At 40.1% G+C, this 14,456-nt stretch overlaps 1 protein-coding gene across 4 annotated transcripts in view; it reads left to right on the top strand.

Moving 5' to 3' along the window:
* The first annotated feature begins 3,074 nt into the window (after window positions 1-3,074).
* saxo4 (stabilizer of axonemal microtubules 4) overlaps window positions 3,075-14,456 on the top strand; it is a 155,267-nt gene continuing 143,885 nt past the window's right edge. For 2 of the 4 annotated variants that reach the window (XM_059975678.1, XM_059975675.1), the window contains exon 1: window positions 3,102-3,136. The gene's annotated coding sequence lies outside the window, so the exon portion shown is untranslated. Of the gene's footprint in view, window positions 3,137-7,207; window positions 7,229-14,456 lie in introns of those variants that run through there. The other 2 variants (XM_059975676.1, XM_059975677.1) reach the window with 2 other exon arrangements.

The raw sequence follows: 14,456 nt of genomic DNA, 5'->3' as shown, positions 1-14,456 counted from the left end.
AAGGGAATGGTGCACAAACAAAATAAGTACTTTGCATCATTCTTATTTGTGGAAGGCACCAGCAGTATACCGGAAGTTTGAATGTCAGGGCACAGAACTGAGTGAAGTTTCTATTACTAGGGAGAAGGTTTTTGGGAAACTGAAAAGTTCAGAAGGCAGAAAAGCACCAGGACCAGATCGTCTACAGTCCAAGTTTTTGAAAGTGGTGGCTGAAAAGATTGTGGAGTCATTAGTAATGGTCTTTCAAGAGGGCATTTGCTAAGGTACCACACATGAGGCTGCTTAACAAGGTAAGATCCTATGGCATCACAGGAAAGATACTGGCATGGATAGAGGAATCACTAACAGGCAGGGTGCAGGGAGTGAGAATAAAAGGGGGATTGTTTTGATTGGCTGCATTGGAGTTCCTCAGGGATCTGTATTGGGACTGCTACTTTTCACATTGTTTGCCAGTGATTTAGACAATGGAATTGATGACTCTGTGGCAAAGTTTGTAAATGACATGAAGACAGGTGGAAGAGGAAGCAATGTGATTGCAGCAGGACTTAGACAAAGTGAAAGAACAGGCAAAAAAAGTGGCAGATGGAATACTGTTGGGAAATGTATGATAATGCATTTTGGCAAGAGGAACAATATTGTGGACTATTGTATAAATGGGGAGATGGTTTAAACTTCAGAGTGGCAGAGAGACTTAGGAGTCTTCGTGCAAGACTCTCATAAGATTAATTTGCAGTTTGAGTCAGTGGTAAAGAAGGCAAATGCAATGTTGGCATTTATTTCAAGGGGAATAGGATATAAAAAGCAAGGAGATAATGTTGAGCCTTTATAAGACACTAGTCTGGCTGCACTTGGAGTATTATCAACAGTTTTGGGCCCCATATCTCAGAAAGAATATGCTGTCAGTGGAGAGAGTCCAGAGGAGGTTCACAATGATGATTCTAGGAATGAAGGGATTAACATATGAGGAGCATTTGGTAGCCTTGGGCCTGTACTCAATGGAATCTGGAAGAATGTGTGGGTATCTCATGGAAACCTACTGAACGTTGAAAGAACTAGATAGGGTGGATGTGGAGTGGATGTTTCCTTTGGTGGTGTATCCAGAACTAAGGGCACAGTCTCAAAATTGAGAGACGACCTTTTAGAACAGAGGAAAGGTGGAATGTTTTTACCCAGAGAGTAGTGAATCTGTGGAATGCTCTGCCACAGACTGCAGTGGAGGCCTTATAGGTCACACCCACTCATCCAGGCAGCATTCCAGTAATCCTCCAGTGTCTCCACATCCTTCTTATAAAGTGGCAACCAGAATGGCATGCAATACACAAGTTCAGGTTCAAGTTTATTGTCATCTGACTGCACATACACCTAAAAGAAACAACATTCGTCTGGACTGCAGTGCAACCACAAAACATGTATCATACACAGCACATAAAGGAAAATATTACCACAAATAAGCTAATGAAATGTAATTCAAAATGCATGTAGTGCACCTGTAAACAGTTAACACTACGGACAACAGTAAACGGCACACTGCCCTAGTGACGAGACCTCAGTGATGGCAGGGTTTTCATTCGTCTCACAGCTTGAGGAAAGCATAATCTCCTTACTCTTGTCCTTAACACTACTACAAATGAAGGCGAGCATGTCATTGGTCTTTTTAAAACTATTTTATCCATTTGCGTAGCACATTCAGTAAACTATGTCCTGGACCCCCCCCCCCCCCCCACACACTTTAAAGCTATTAAGGTGTCTACCATTAACTGTATATTCTCTCCTTTCATTCAACCTCTCAAAGTGCAGCATCCCACACTTGTTCTAAATTCCATTTGCTACTCCTCTATGCCTATTGGTAACTGATCTATATCCTGCTGTATTCTTCAATAGTACCCTCCACTGTCCACAACTTTACTCATCGTCCACAATCTTACAAATTCATCCATCCAAAGAATTTGTCTACATCACAAAAAACAGAGGTCCCAGCAACGATCCTCGTGGGACAACACTGGTCCTGATCTTCCAGGCTGTTAACAGCTTTCCACTCCCTACTCTTTGACTTCTATGAGCATGCCAGTTCTGAATCTAAATGTCCATTTCACCTTGAACTCCATTCATTGCCCCCTATTATCTCATTCTCCCATGTTGCTCCTCTACCCAGTATCTCGTTGAAAAAAAATTCCCATTTTCAATTTCATGTCAGGAAGAAGTAGGGAGTTTAGAATTCAAGTGCAATGAAACACGTAGCCCAAAGCTGGACCTAAGCATGTATCCTACATGAGGATAAGTATTTGCTTTTAGAAAGAAATTCTCACTTACAAATGGAAAAATAACTGCAAATGTATTAAGAGAATGTTAACATTCAAAATGAGAAAATAATGGTTAATATTTCAATGAAACTGAATTTCTATAAATTATCTGTATTTTGTGGCTACATGACAACATAAAAACAGTTCTACATTGGACACGCATTTATAACAATATATTAAACAGTATAAAAATGGCGATCTTCCAGTTTTGTCGAGTCGTTATGTATTCCATGCTAATTCTATTTTTATAAGCTGCTCTATGAATTAACTAAAGACTTTAAAAACCTATACCAAGTAACCATTGTCTACTTGCACGATAAATTCGGAATTTACATTGTTTAAAACCACACCTGGCACATGCCTCCTGCAGCCAGTCTAAGATCCAAGCAACAGAATCTAAGAAGGAAGGAAGGCTTTTGGAGCATTTCAAAAGGAATTGTGCATTGGGGATTTTTTTTTACACTCAATGTATATTTATGAAGTAACAGCATTAAATAAAGATGAAGAAATGGCAAATTAATCCTTGTACTCCTCGGTTATTATTCAATATTGCGCAGGCATTAAATAAAGTAACAGCAAGGGTGGTTTTAATCTTAAATATAACACACTGATATAATAAAACATGTTGTTTGGAACGTCTTCCGTTGCATTATACATTGCAATGAAGTGCAGAGCAAAGTTTGAAAGCTGCGTTGATGTTTGTGTCTCGGGATGGTCTGTGTTACTTCTTTAACTGGTTACTGAGGTCCCTATTGCCAGGGTAACGGTTGCTAGGTGACTAGTAAGCGTCGCCCACGCGACAAATGGGACTGAGACGGCAAGAGCGGCGGCAGCAGGTAGGAGAAGAGTGGCCGGGACGGGACGGGACGGGGGACAGGGGGCAGAGGACAGAGGTTGATCGCTTCCAACTTATTAAACACTTTGAACAGTCTCGAAGAAGGATCTTGGTACGAAAATGCCAATTGTTTGGCCGTCTCCATAGATGCTGCCTGACTTACGGAGTTCCTCCAGCATTTTGTATGTGTTGCTTTGGATTTCCAGCATCTGCAAGATTTCTTGTGTTTATTAAACTGTCCCCCAGTCACTGTAAGCCGCGTGGGTTGGATTGCCTTCCCGGACCAACAGTAGGACGAGGCATTAAATTTAATGTTATTCCCCAATTGCAGAAGTTCATGAAACAAGTTTTGCTAATTTGTGTAATATTTTGGCATCTTGATGTTTTCTGTCGTTGCAATGCACGTCAAAAGTCTTGTACGCTGTAGACCAGTGTTTCCCAACTTTTTTACCCCAACGCCCCTCTTAGGCACAATATACTTTCTGACGCCCCCACAGTGTAAAAACATGTCTACCATAAGCTAACATAAGAAAAATGACTTTGCTTTTCCTTTTATTTGTCATTGAAACTAGCTTGCACAGTATCTGTGGCTGTACAGCAGCTCCAAAATTAAAGTGATCTTGAGCTTGATGTTTTTTAGCAGCAATTGCAATATATGATTCAAGTCCTGACAGCAAAAGTCTTAAGATTCCACTCCTGGAACGTCCAAGTGATTTCTGCTTTTGTGAGTATGTGGTTCACTGTATTGAAGCCTCTTTCAAAAAGTTACAATGCACTGAAGAGTAGTTTGGCCGCTCTCCAAAGACCAGGAAACTTTGTATGACAATGTATCCACATCCCACAAAAGCTGACATTTTTGAAAGCATTTTTGCTTCCCGAATTTGCATTCTGAAGATTAATAATTTCCTCTTGCAAGCTCTCTTCCTGTTCTTCTACCTTACAAATAAATGGGTTAATTACCCAGTCCAAAATTTCCAGTTTGTTCAAATCCTTGAATTAATTCTGAAAATCCTTCTTCAGTGACTACAGATGTAAGCAGTACTCTTGCAAATCACCGTCTGTGAAAGAGAGTGCCATACTATCCGTGCAGGCAAACTGAGAGGATTTTTCTCCCAATATTTCACTTGTATGTTTCCAATGTTTCAATAAAAGTGGACACTGCACTTTTTGCCTGGATTAATTTGAAATTCTCACATTCTCACCCTGCAGTTTAATATTCAGAATGTTCATTTTTTTTGTCATACAGATTGGCTAGGTCTGCCACATCTCCACATAAAAGTTCAATCTTCTTTCCCAAGCTCTTGTCAATTTTGTGCAAAAATTGAACCAAAGTGTCAAAAAGATCAAAGAATGTTTTTTTAAGCAGCAGCCTTTTGTCAGTCAATGCACTTCAGTGTGAAGAAGCAAGCATTCAAACAATTTTTTGTTATTTTGGCATAATTGGTGAAATATTCTGCTATTTAATGGATGAGCTTTAATTTTGTTGATAGCAGATATTACTGGAGTCATGCTTGAAAAAAGTTGCTGGCTGAGGTTTTTGGCTGTGAGCTGTGGATAATGAACTTGCATTTTGCAAGTTTGCAAACAAACTTTGAATTTCTTCTTTCATAAATGCCACTAAAACAAAATGTGGCCTGTCAAATATGGTGCTCTATCTGGTGCACAAGAAATCATGTTCCTAATCGGAATACTTCTGTCTTCAATATACATTTTGAGCTCATCGTAGATTGATTCTTCGTTGATATGTATATTTAACTTTTTACATAACAGAAATTCTTCATAAACTTTTCCATTTTTGATAAACTATACATCTGCCATTAGCAATGCCTTACTGTCTCATCCAGTTGCATCCCAAATCCTGTTCTTGAGCATAGTTGTTACTCAATGTCTTCACTCATTTGGTCAATATGCCATGCTACAGAGTTATTACTCAGTGGAATGATATTTGAGAACAATGGTGAGAACTTCTGATGCAGCAGCCATTATCAATCTTTTACCAGTTGTATGAGATTTTCCACACAGCTGTTTTGGAAATGTAATAAGCAATGAGACCACTATCAAGGTCATACTTAGCTTTCTTGGCAAGTGACTTGAGCGTGCAATGCTTTTCAAATGCTTCTTTCATCTTCTGGAACTGAGTAATACCATAAGTAGCCTCTTCAGGGTGTCTTTTACAGAAGTGTTTTTTAAAATTGTTTCATAGCTTTATTAGACAGTACAATATTACAAATAAGACACATGATGCATCGTTGATCTGACGGGATGGGAATAAAACCATACTCCAGGTATGTAACATTGTATTGACATACATTCTGTAGTTTTTGTTTCTCAGCAGAATTAGAATTCAAGGCTCCATCACCTTCAGACTCTCAGAGATTGTGCCATACATATTTATCCATCATTAACGGGGCTAAATTAAAATTAAAAAATTAACTCAAACTCGGAAATCCGGTCAGATGTTGATGATGACAGTGAGTTGACATGGATGGAATGGCAAGGTGAAGATGAGGACAACCACAATAATGAAAATTATGTGGACAAGGATACAGATTGGAATCTGAATGTTAGTCATGATACAGCTAGCGTTTGGCAAGCTAGTTTTATATTATTCCAGTTAGTGTGATTAACCAATGACATAAGGCCTCATAATCCCCAAAGATGGTTCTTGACTGCACATATGAAGCCAAGGTCACTTTCAACACCTCAAGAGAAATCTCGAGGTTGGCAGTTTCACTGATTGGCTTTATTTCACGGTTTGGTTCCGGCTGGTGCTGTATTGTTGCGTGACCTGTTTTCCGTACATCTGCAGAGAAAGTTGAGAGCGTAAACTTGACTTACCAACTGTTAAATTGCATGAACTTGTTCCGTGCTGTGAGTCAAGGGGAACTGTTCGGTGCCCTGGTTGCAACCCCATTAATATCTGATTGGTTGGTAAGGTCGGATGACATCGCAGAGTTTCAGACACAGGGTGACAATGAGAGCTTGGCGCCTGCAGACCTATGGTTCTTTCTGCATTCCAGTGCCATATTCTTTCTTTTTAGAAGCGTCTGCTCTACTAGCGGTTGGTCAGGTCTCATGCTGACCAAGCTAGGGTGCGGCTCACCAACACCCCCCCCCCCCCCCCCAAACTCTTGAATGCATGGCAATGACTTCTATTTCCCCTAATGCCCCTTAGGACACATATCCACCCCCTTTGGGAATCACTGCTGTAGACTACTACTGCAGGTGTTAAAACTTGGACAAAGAGAATGTGAACAGGAATCTGGTATACGTGAATTAAATGAAACCCGAACTTCTCAAATTGCTGTTTGCAAAATTAAATTAATAATATACCAAGTATTAATTTTATTCTTTAACTACTCCAAACATTATAGCAGCTCAGCTGCTCACCTACTTCATTGGTGTATGGAAAATAATTTGCAAATTGAATGCTGAAATAAATCAATGCATTTCAAATTAAATAATTACTTTATTTGTGAAATATGACACATTTTAAACGTGTAATTTTCCTACAGCAGCTCATCAATGGGCTGCTTTGAGTGATTCCACATTAACCAGGCCATATAATCAGTTCATCTCCCCCCACTTTCCAGCTTTAGGCAATCATCAACAAATTCCATCTTTGGTCCTTCCAATTCCCCAGTTACAATTTTCAGTATTATCCTCACACTACCATTCTTGGCGCCATGAATGACTCTGTTATCAAATGACCTGCCATTGATACACTTGAATTTCCTTCACAGAAGAAGAGGAAAGTCCAAAACTATCTTTTGCTTTCTGTCATAATTTGAAACCTGAGTTATTTTCGCAGTCCTATTTCTTGATGTCTGTTCAGACTTTGAAACACATTGTGAAATTTCATATTAGTAGAAATTGCTTCTGTTTTGTAGAATAACATATTTTGGATACTTCTAATTTGAGTGAATTACAGCCTGGCGAATATAATATGAACTCTAAATTAACAATTGATGGGCTAAGTTTTTAAATCTTGTGGTAAGATGTTTATTAATTTGTGTTTAAACAGATCTCAGTCACATGTATTTTGAAAAGGAAAGATCAGGAATTGTAATGTTGATCCAGGTTTGCCGGTCTGGTGAGTGAGACGGAAAATACTGTGTAAATAAATGATAATATACTTATACAAACAATGAAAATTTGACCAAACATCCATGTTCTTCAGGTTACAGAAACTACAAAGCTGAATATTCAACAGACATACATTCAACAAAAGTACTTAGTTAAATTAAAAGTGTGGGCAGAGCACATCTTCCCAATGGTTATGTGCACCACTTGCCTTAAACAAAGAGAGTGAGAGCAAGCCTCCTCCACGTCCACCGAGGGACTCTACATTTCTCATACGGGGGATCCTCTCTTTTAATTAACCTTTTAAAGTAATGCATTTCTGCTCAAGTAGCCTTAGCCTGAGCGCCAAAATGTAACTTTGATTCGGGTTTGCAGGTGTGGCCAATGAGACAGAAAATGCTGACTATGAATAAGAATATTAATCGTTTATTTACAAATAGTAAAAAAATTGACCAAACATTCATGTTTCCCAAGTTTCAGAAACTACAAAGCCGAATACTCAATAGACATGCATTCACCAAACATAATTAGTTTAAAACACATGGAGAACACACCATTATGTGCACCACCTGCCTTAAACAAAGGATGTGAGAGCAAGCTTCTTCCATGTGTTATTTTATACCTGGGATATTTAAAACTGGACATCAGGTGGCTAACCAATGGGAAAAGCAGCTGCAATTTGTAAACTGACCAATCACAACAAAGTGACTTTCGATAGGCAGAATAAGCCGTGCCCCCTCAGGACAGGGATATAATGTGATCGGAGAATTTGCCTCTACAAATCACTTAAGGTGACAGGTTGTTGATAAAGTTATTAAAGCACTTTCTGAATTTTGGCTGGACATTGCAAATTAATATCATTAAAAGAAGAAAAGCACTGATTTTAAATGTTATTATACCTGGTTCTAGCACTGAAATTGTAGGAAGCATGCCAAAGCTTCAAAGAGTGTGCAGACATGGTTCACTTGAGTGATACATCAAATGCATGACTTCAGTTATATGGAAATCCTGGAGAAACTAGGCTGTCCTGTTGACAAAAGAGAAGGTTAGGGGATATATAACAGTGGTGTTGATAGGATGGAGAGCAATTCTCAACAGGTTGAAGTATGGAGATTATTTATTAGTCGTTTACTCCAGTCCTGCCGAAGGGTTTTTGCCCGAAATGCCGACTGTACTTTTTTCCATAGACACTGCCTGGCCTGCTGAGTTTCTCCAGCATTTTGTGTGAGTTGCTTGGATTTCCAGCATCTACATATTTTCTCATGTTTTTGAAGTATGCAGGTACTTAAGATAAGCAGGAGAAAAGGCTGGAAGAGGCAACACCTTGTAAACCACAGATTCTTACTATCTGAAAAATGATGATGAATTTGATGATGATGGTGACAGACGCCTTACTGAAGAATAGACAGAGTCCATAGAAGCAAGGCTAGTTCTAGTCTAAAGGACAACGATCTGTGGTCTCCATCAATGTCATAGCTCAGACTTAGTTGACTTATAGCTCTTTTAAGGTACGTAGGGATGGCTATGGGGGAGAGAGATAGTTCGAAATCAGGTTAGGATTTTGGGACAACTATATGAGGGAGTTAGAGGACAGACTGGCATTTAAGCCTCTGTTCTTCAGCAACATGGATGTGGTCGGTTGTCGGGCAGGCAAACCAGTGAGAAATGAGGGCCAGTGATCCCCTAGGGACGGAAATTGTGAGATTGGTGTTCAAGGCTTAGGGCTCGGGTCACATCATCAGAGAGCCTGGAACTCAAGTTCTGGAGTTTGGGTCTTCATTCAGGATCCTCATTTGTTATCATGGGTGAGTCTTGGATTGACACTGAAGATTGAAGCCTTAAGGTTCGATTGAAAGTCTAGATCGAAGTGAAAAAGCTGATCGGAGGTCCAGATTGAAGCCCAAAGCTTGATTGGAAGTCCTGAGTTTAGAGGTAGGGGCGGATGAGATGGAGGAACATAACTTGTCTTGCTGTTGTTGCTTGGAATGTTCTCTTTTGTGTTCTGTGTTGGTCTGCCAATGATGGTGGGCTGTAATATGTGGTGATACTTGTGGGTTGTCCCCAGCACATCCTTGGGTGTGCCGGTTATTAATGAAAATATCACATTCCACTGTATATTTCAACGTACATGTGATAAGTAAATCTGTTTTGAATCTGATACTAGATTTAATGGTAAATTGTCAGTCACATTGTAAAACTAAGAGATTTGCTATGTTGAACTGAACTGAGCAGACAAATTCATCCAGCGCAATGATAGTCTTTAGAATTCTCCATCCCAGAAGCTCATGGAGGTCCAGTAATTGATTGCACATGCAGCAGAGATCTATATGTCTTTAAATGCTTGAGATCCAGGAATATGGACCAGGGCAAGTAAGTATGTTTGAGAAGGATGATGTTGTTCAATAGCAGAGTAGGTTCAAATGGTAAGTTGCCTTCTTCCACTTTCCTTTCTGTTCTTTGGTTAACTATCATTCAATACATCTGATTCCACTCCATTGGAAATCTAGTGTAACACCCTGGTTCTGAGTTTTACTGCTTTACTGTACATATTTCATTTTAGCAATTCTGGAAGAGCAGTCTATTCTGGTTTCAGCTATTCTGAGTTTGAACTAAGATAAGGGGCTTTGTTGTTCAACGTAGGAGTGTGGTGTTAGCCAATCAGGATGATGGAACTTGGAGAAGGTTCTACAGAACACTGGGCAGAGAGGTATTTGTGATGGACACTGGTGTGGGTCAAGGTCTTTTTGGCAGAAGCTGGGAGAAGACAGGAGGGAAGATGGCTGAGGATGCCGTTCCTGTTGCTCAAGGTGTTTTGTACAGATGAATGGCTTTATGGAGGAAGGACCAAAACTCCCGTGGGAGAGCCCATTTGTTTGAGATGGATTTTGAACAACATTCAGAAGGTGATGTGAGTGTTCACACAGAGGAAGGGTCCAGTGCGTGAGTTAAAGACCAATTCAAGATGAGCACCAACTTATGTGCACATTTGGTTGTTTAATTATAATGGACCCTTTTTGTTTGTTTTTTCTTTAATAACTCTTTGGATAAGTTAACATTCATAAATATACTTTCTCTATAATTGCATGCCAATGGGTGACTGGATGGAGCAGTAACGCAGACAGTATTCACACAAACCAGGATGCTTATGTGAGAATGCTGTTCTTGGACTACAGTTCAAAACTCAACACCCTAATTCCATCCAGGCTTGACAGGAAGCTCAGAGATCTCGGCCTTGACCCTGTCACATGCAGCTGGATCCTGGACTTCCTGTCAGATCACTGGCAGGTGTTAAGAGTGGGCTCCCTCCACCCCTCTGACTCTCAACACAGGAGCCCCTCAGGGCTGTGTACTAAGTCACCTCCTTTGTTCCCTGTATGCCCATGACTGTGTCACCATCCACAGCTCTAATCTGCTAACTAAATTTGGCGATGACACTACATTGATTGGCCTAATCTCAAATAATAATGAGGTGGCCTACAAGGAAGAAATCATCGCTCTGACACAGTGGTATCAAGAAAACAACCTCTCCCTCAACGTCGCAAAAACAAAGGAGCTGGTTGTGGACTACAGGAGGAATGGAGATGGGCTATCCCCTATTGACATCAATGGATCTGGGGTTGAGAGGGAAAACAACTTTAAGTTCCTTGGTATCCATGTCACCGAGGACCTTACATGGTTTGTACACAGCAGCTGTGTGGTGAAAAAAGCACAGCAGTGCCTCTTTCACTTCAGACAGTTGAGGAAGTTGGGCCCCCAAATCTGAAGGAGTTACTGTAGGTGCACAGTTGAGGGCTGCATCACTGCCTGCTATGGGAACTGTACCTCCTTTAATTGCAGGATTCTGCAGAGAGTAGTGCAGACAGTCCAGCGCATCTGCAGATGTGAACTTCCCATGATTCAGGATATTTACAAAGATGATGTAAAAAGGGTCTGAAGGATCACTGGGGTCCCGAGTCACCCCAACCACAATCTATTCCAGCTATGGTACCATCCGGGAAATGGTACCGCAGCATAAAAGCCAGGACCAATAGGCTTCAGGACAACTTCTTATACCAGGCCATCAGACTGATTAACCCACGCTGATTTGAGTGTATTTTTGTTACACTGACTGTTCAATTTATTATAAATTACTGTGATTGCACATTTAGACAGAGACGTAAAGATTTTTACTCACGTATGTGAAGAGTGTAGAAATAAAGTCAATTCAAATTCGATGGGGTGGGCAGGACTTCTTAACCTCATGGGTTTGGCAGGACCCAGGTCATATCTACTCTAGATGTATGGGGTCTGAGAAAGGTGATATTCTCGAAGATGAGTCCAGTGGCTGTTAGCAAGGGGCTAACAAACTGCATCTTTGGAGACACCTGGGTAAAAAGGTGTTTCATTAGAAATAAAGAGCTTAGAGTAGTAAAAGTTCATAAGAAGTTGTTTTTAACACTTTCATTTTGTCAGCTGGATGAAGGCCAGCTGGCAATGGAGCAGAATATTGACCATCACAACTTTATTTAATTTCCCTGTAGCTGGACCATGCTTAACAAGCATAAATGAATATTGTGAGAGGATAACAAAACTAGTGGTGAGGGGGTTACCAGTTGATGTTGTTTATGAGGATTTTAAAAAGTTACATAAGGAAAGCTACAATATAATTTGTTGCCTGAAGCTATGTCCACATTAGACCGGATAATTTTGAAAACGCCGGTTTTGCGTAAAAACAATAGGCGGCCACCCCATGCATTTTTGAAAATACCTCCGTTCACATTAAAACGGATATTTGGGCGAATCTCTTCCTCCCGGGCAAGCGCAGGACACTTCTACAGAAAACAAGCAACTTGTTTGGTGTTGAATCTCACCATGAAAGTGCGCATTTGTCCAGTTACAGACTAGAAAAACTTAAAAGGAAATTGCCAAATGACGGACAGCTGTTGCCTCTTGTGCAGGAGGACTTAAAACTAAAAAAAAACAAATACTGGAGCGTATGGAGGCAACCGACAGGGAGTTCACGGACAGTATGACCCGGCTGGTGATGAACATTAAAAAACTGACTAACTCTGTTGCATTAATAAAACACCTTGTTAAATGTATAAAACGTGTCTGCATCAGTGTTACCTTGCATTTCCATACAATGTTACATTAGGCTGATACTTCTATTGTCAGAGAAGTACTTGCATAAATAGGTAAACCTCCTTCATACAAGCAGAACAGAAAACAGGGCAATGTGAGTATACTTATTTATTCAGTAAGTTATGGGTCAAAGTATTTGGTCAGTACATTTCTACTGGCTTCAGTCTCGTTGCCGCCTGTCCCGGCACGTCATGACAGCATTCTTAGAAATCTCTGGTTGTCCCATCCACACCACTCTCCCCAATCGGTGTTTTCAAATTTACACACTCTGGAGGGCATTTTAGAAAAGCTCCGTTTTCAGGGGAGGAAGACACCATTTCAGTGTGGACGGAGGGTCAAAACGAAGATAATGACTTTATTTCTTACATCCTTCACATACATGAGGAGTAAAAATCTTTATGTTACATCCCTGTCTGAATGTGCAATGTGCAATCATAGTAATTTTTAGTAAATAGAACAGTCAATGTAATATAGAGTACACTCAAAGATGGCTGCCTTTGCAGTGTTATGTGTCAGCCTCCTGTCCTTCATTCTCTCAAGCTCTCTGTCTGTCATTCAAGTTTCTTTTTCCAGAGGCTTTCTGTTTCAAGATGGGGCAGCAATCATTGGCAACTTTCTGTGGACTGCAGACCGCCAGGATCAAGAACAGTTACTATCTCGCAACCATCAAGCTGTTGAACAAAAGGGGATAACTACACTCACTTTCCCACCCACTGAGATGTTTCCACAACCAATGATCTCACTTTACAGACTCTTAATCTTGTTATTCCTTGTTCTTATTATTTATTGCTTTTTATCTATATTTGTAATTGCACAGTTGGTTGTCTTCTGCACCTTGATTGATCTTTTATTAATCCTGTTATAGTTACCGTTCTCTAGATTTGCAGAATATGCCTGCAGGAAAATGAATCTCAGGATTATATGTGGTGACAAATATGTACTCTGATAATAAAATTTACTTTGAACTTTGAAGTTGGTTCCTCACTGCGTCATTGAACTCATGTGGTGTTTGTAGTCTCCCTATCTACATGCTGGCAGATGGGCTGCGTAACCAGCACTCCAGGCAGTGCTCAGATATTTCAGTTGAATAGTTGGAAGCCTCTGGTTGAGTGAGACCCTGGAAAGTGAGAGTACTCAAGGCCAGTCTGGTATTCGAGGACCAGTGGTTGTTGGAGTTAGGGGTTGGGGGATTGGCAGAGCAGGAAGCAGGGGAATGGTTGGGATTGAAATTTGTGATCAGTTAGTAAGAAACATCTACAGGAACATTACCTTTTTGTTATTTGCTTCTGTGGGCCAGGAACTTTAATCCAATATCTGGAAAGAGAAGATTAGCAAATAATTACCAGCTAACTAAGCAGTGGTATTTTAGAAGGTAATTGAATGCTGGGTTAACCATTTTAATATAGTTTAAATCCCCTCTTCCTCCCCACGAAATGACAAGCAAATATTTAGCCATGCATCATGGCTGTGGCCCTTCAATGATGCAGATATGATGTTTCTTTCAAAACCCAGCTAAAAGTGGACAAAACCAAGAAATGTTGGCAAAAGTTTTCATCTCAATCACCTGTAAATTTAAAGAAATTGTGTCATCGGCATGTACAGAACTCTGTTCTGTGGTCTTCAGCACTTGTCCTTGTGTGCCTCTTGATCTTAGCACTCACTCTTGGAACAACATTGCTCTATTCATCATTAGCGACGTAAGTTTATTTATATGCTATTTTCTATTGTAATTTGCTTATTTTGAATTGTACATATCAGACTGATTATGGAAAGGGGTATTTGTGACCTTTGACCTCCATTATTTCCAATCGATTAGTTACCTCTTTGTACAAAATTTTCAAATGTCTGTCCTATAAAACAGGGTTCAACAATGGAGTGCCACTTCTCCATCCTGCTCATCTTACCCTACCTCATATACAGTAGACGGAGGTTACTTATGTACACCCTTGCCTTGAAGTTTCACAACCTGGAAAACAAGATGGACATACTGCACTAAAGCAATTTTTCTTCCTTCAGATTGACTTGCACCTTGCTGGAGATCAGAGTTGTTTTCTGATTATTAGTAACAATTAAAATATTGCAAACTCATCTTTGCATTGAAAATGGAAAGAGGGATC

Source organism: Hypanus sabinus, chromosome 7, assembly GCF_030144855.1.
Source record: "Hypanus sabinus isolate sHypSab1 chromosome 7, sHypSab1.hap1, whole genome shotgun sequence".
Classification (NCBI taxonomy): Eukaryota; Metazoa; Chordata; class Chondrichthyes; order Myliobatiformes; family Dasyatidae; genus Hypanus; species Hypanus sabinus.
The sequence above is the reverse complement of the archived record's forward strand: the minus strand, read 5'-3'. Positions and strand labels throughout refer to the sequence as shown.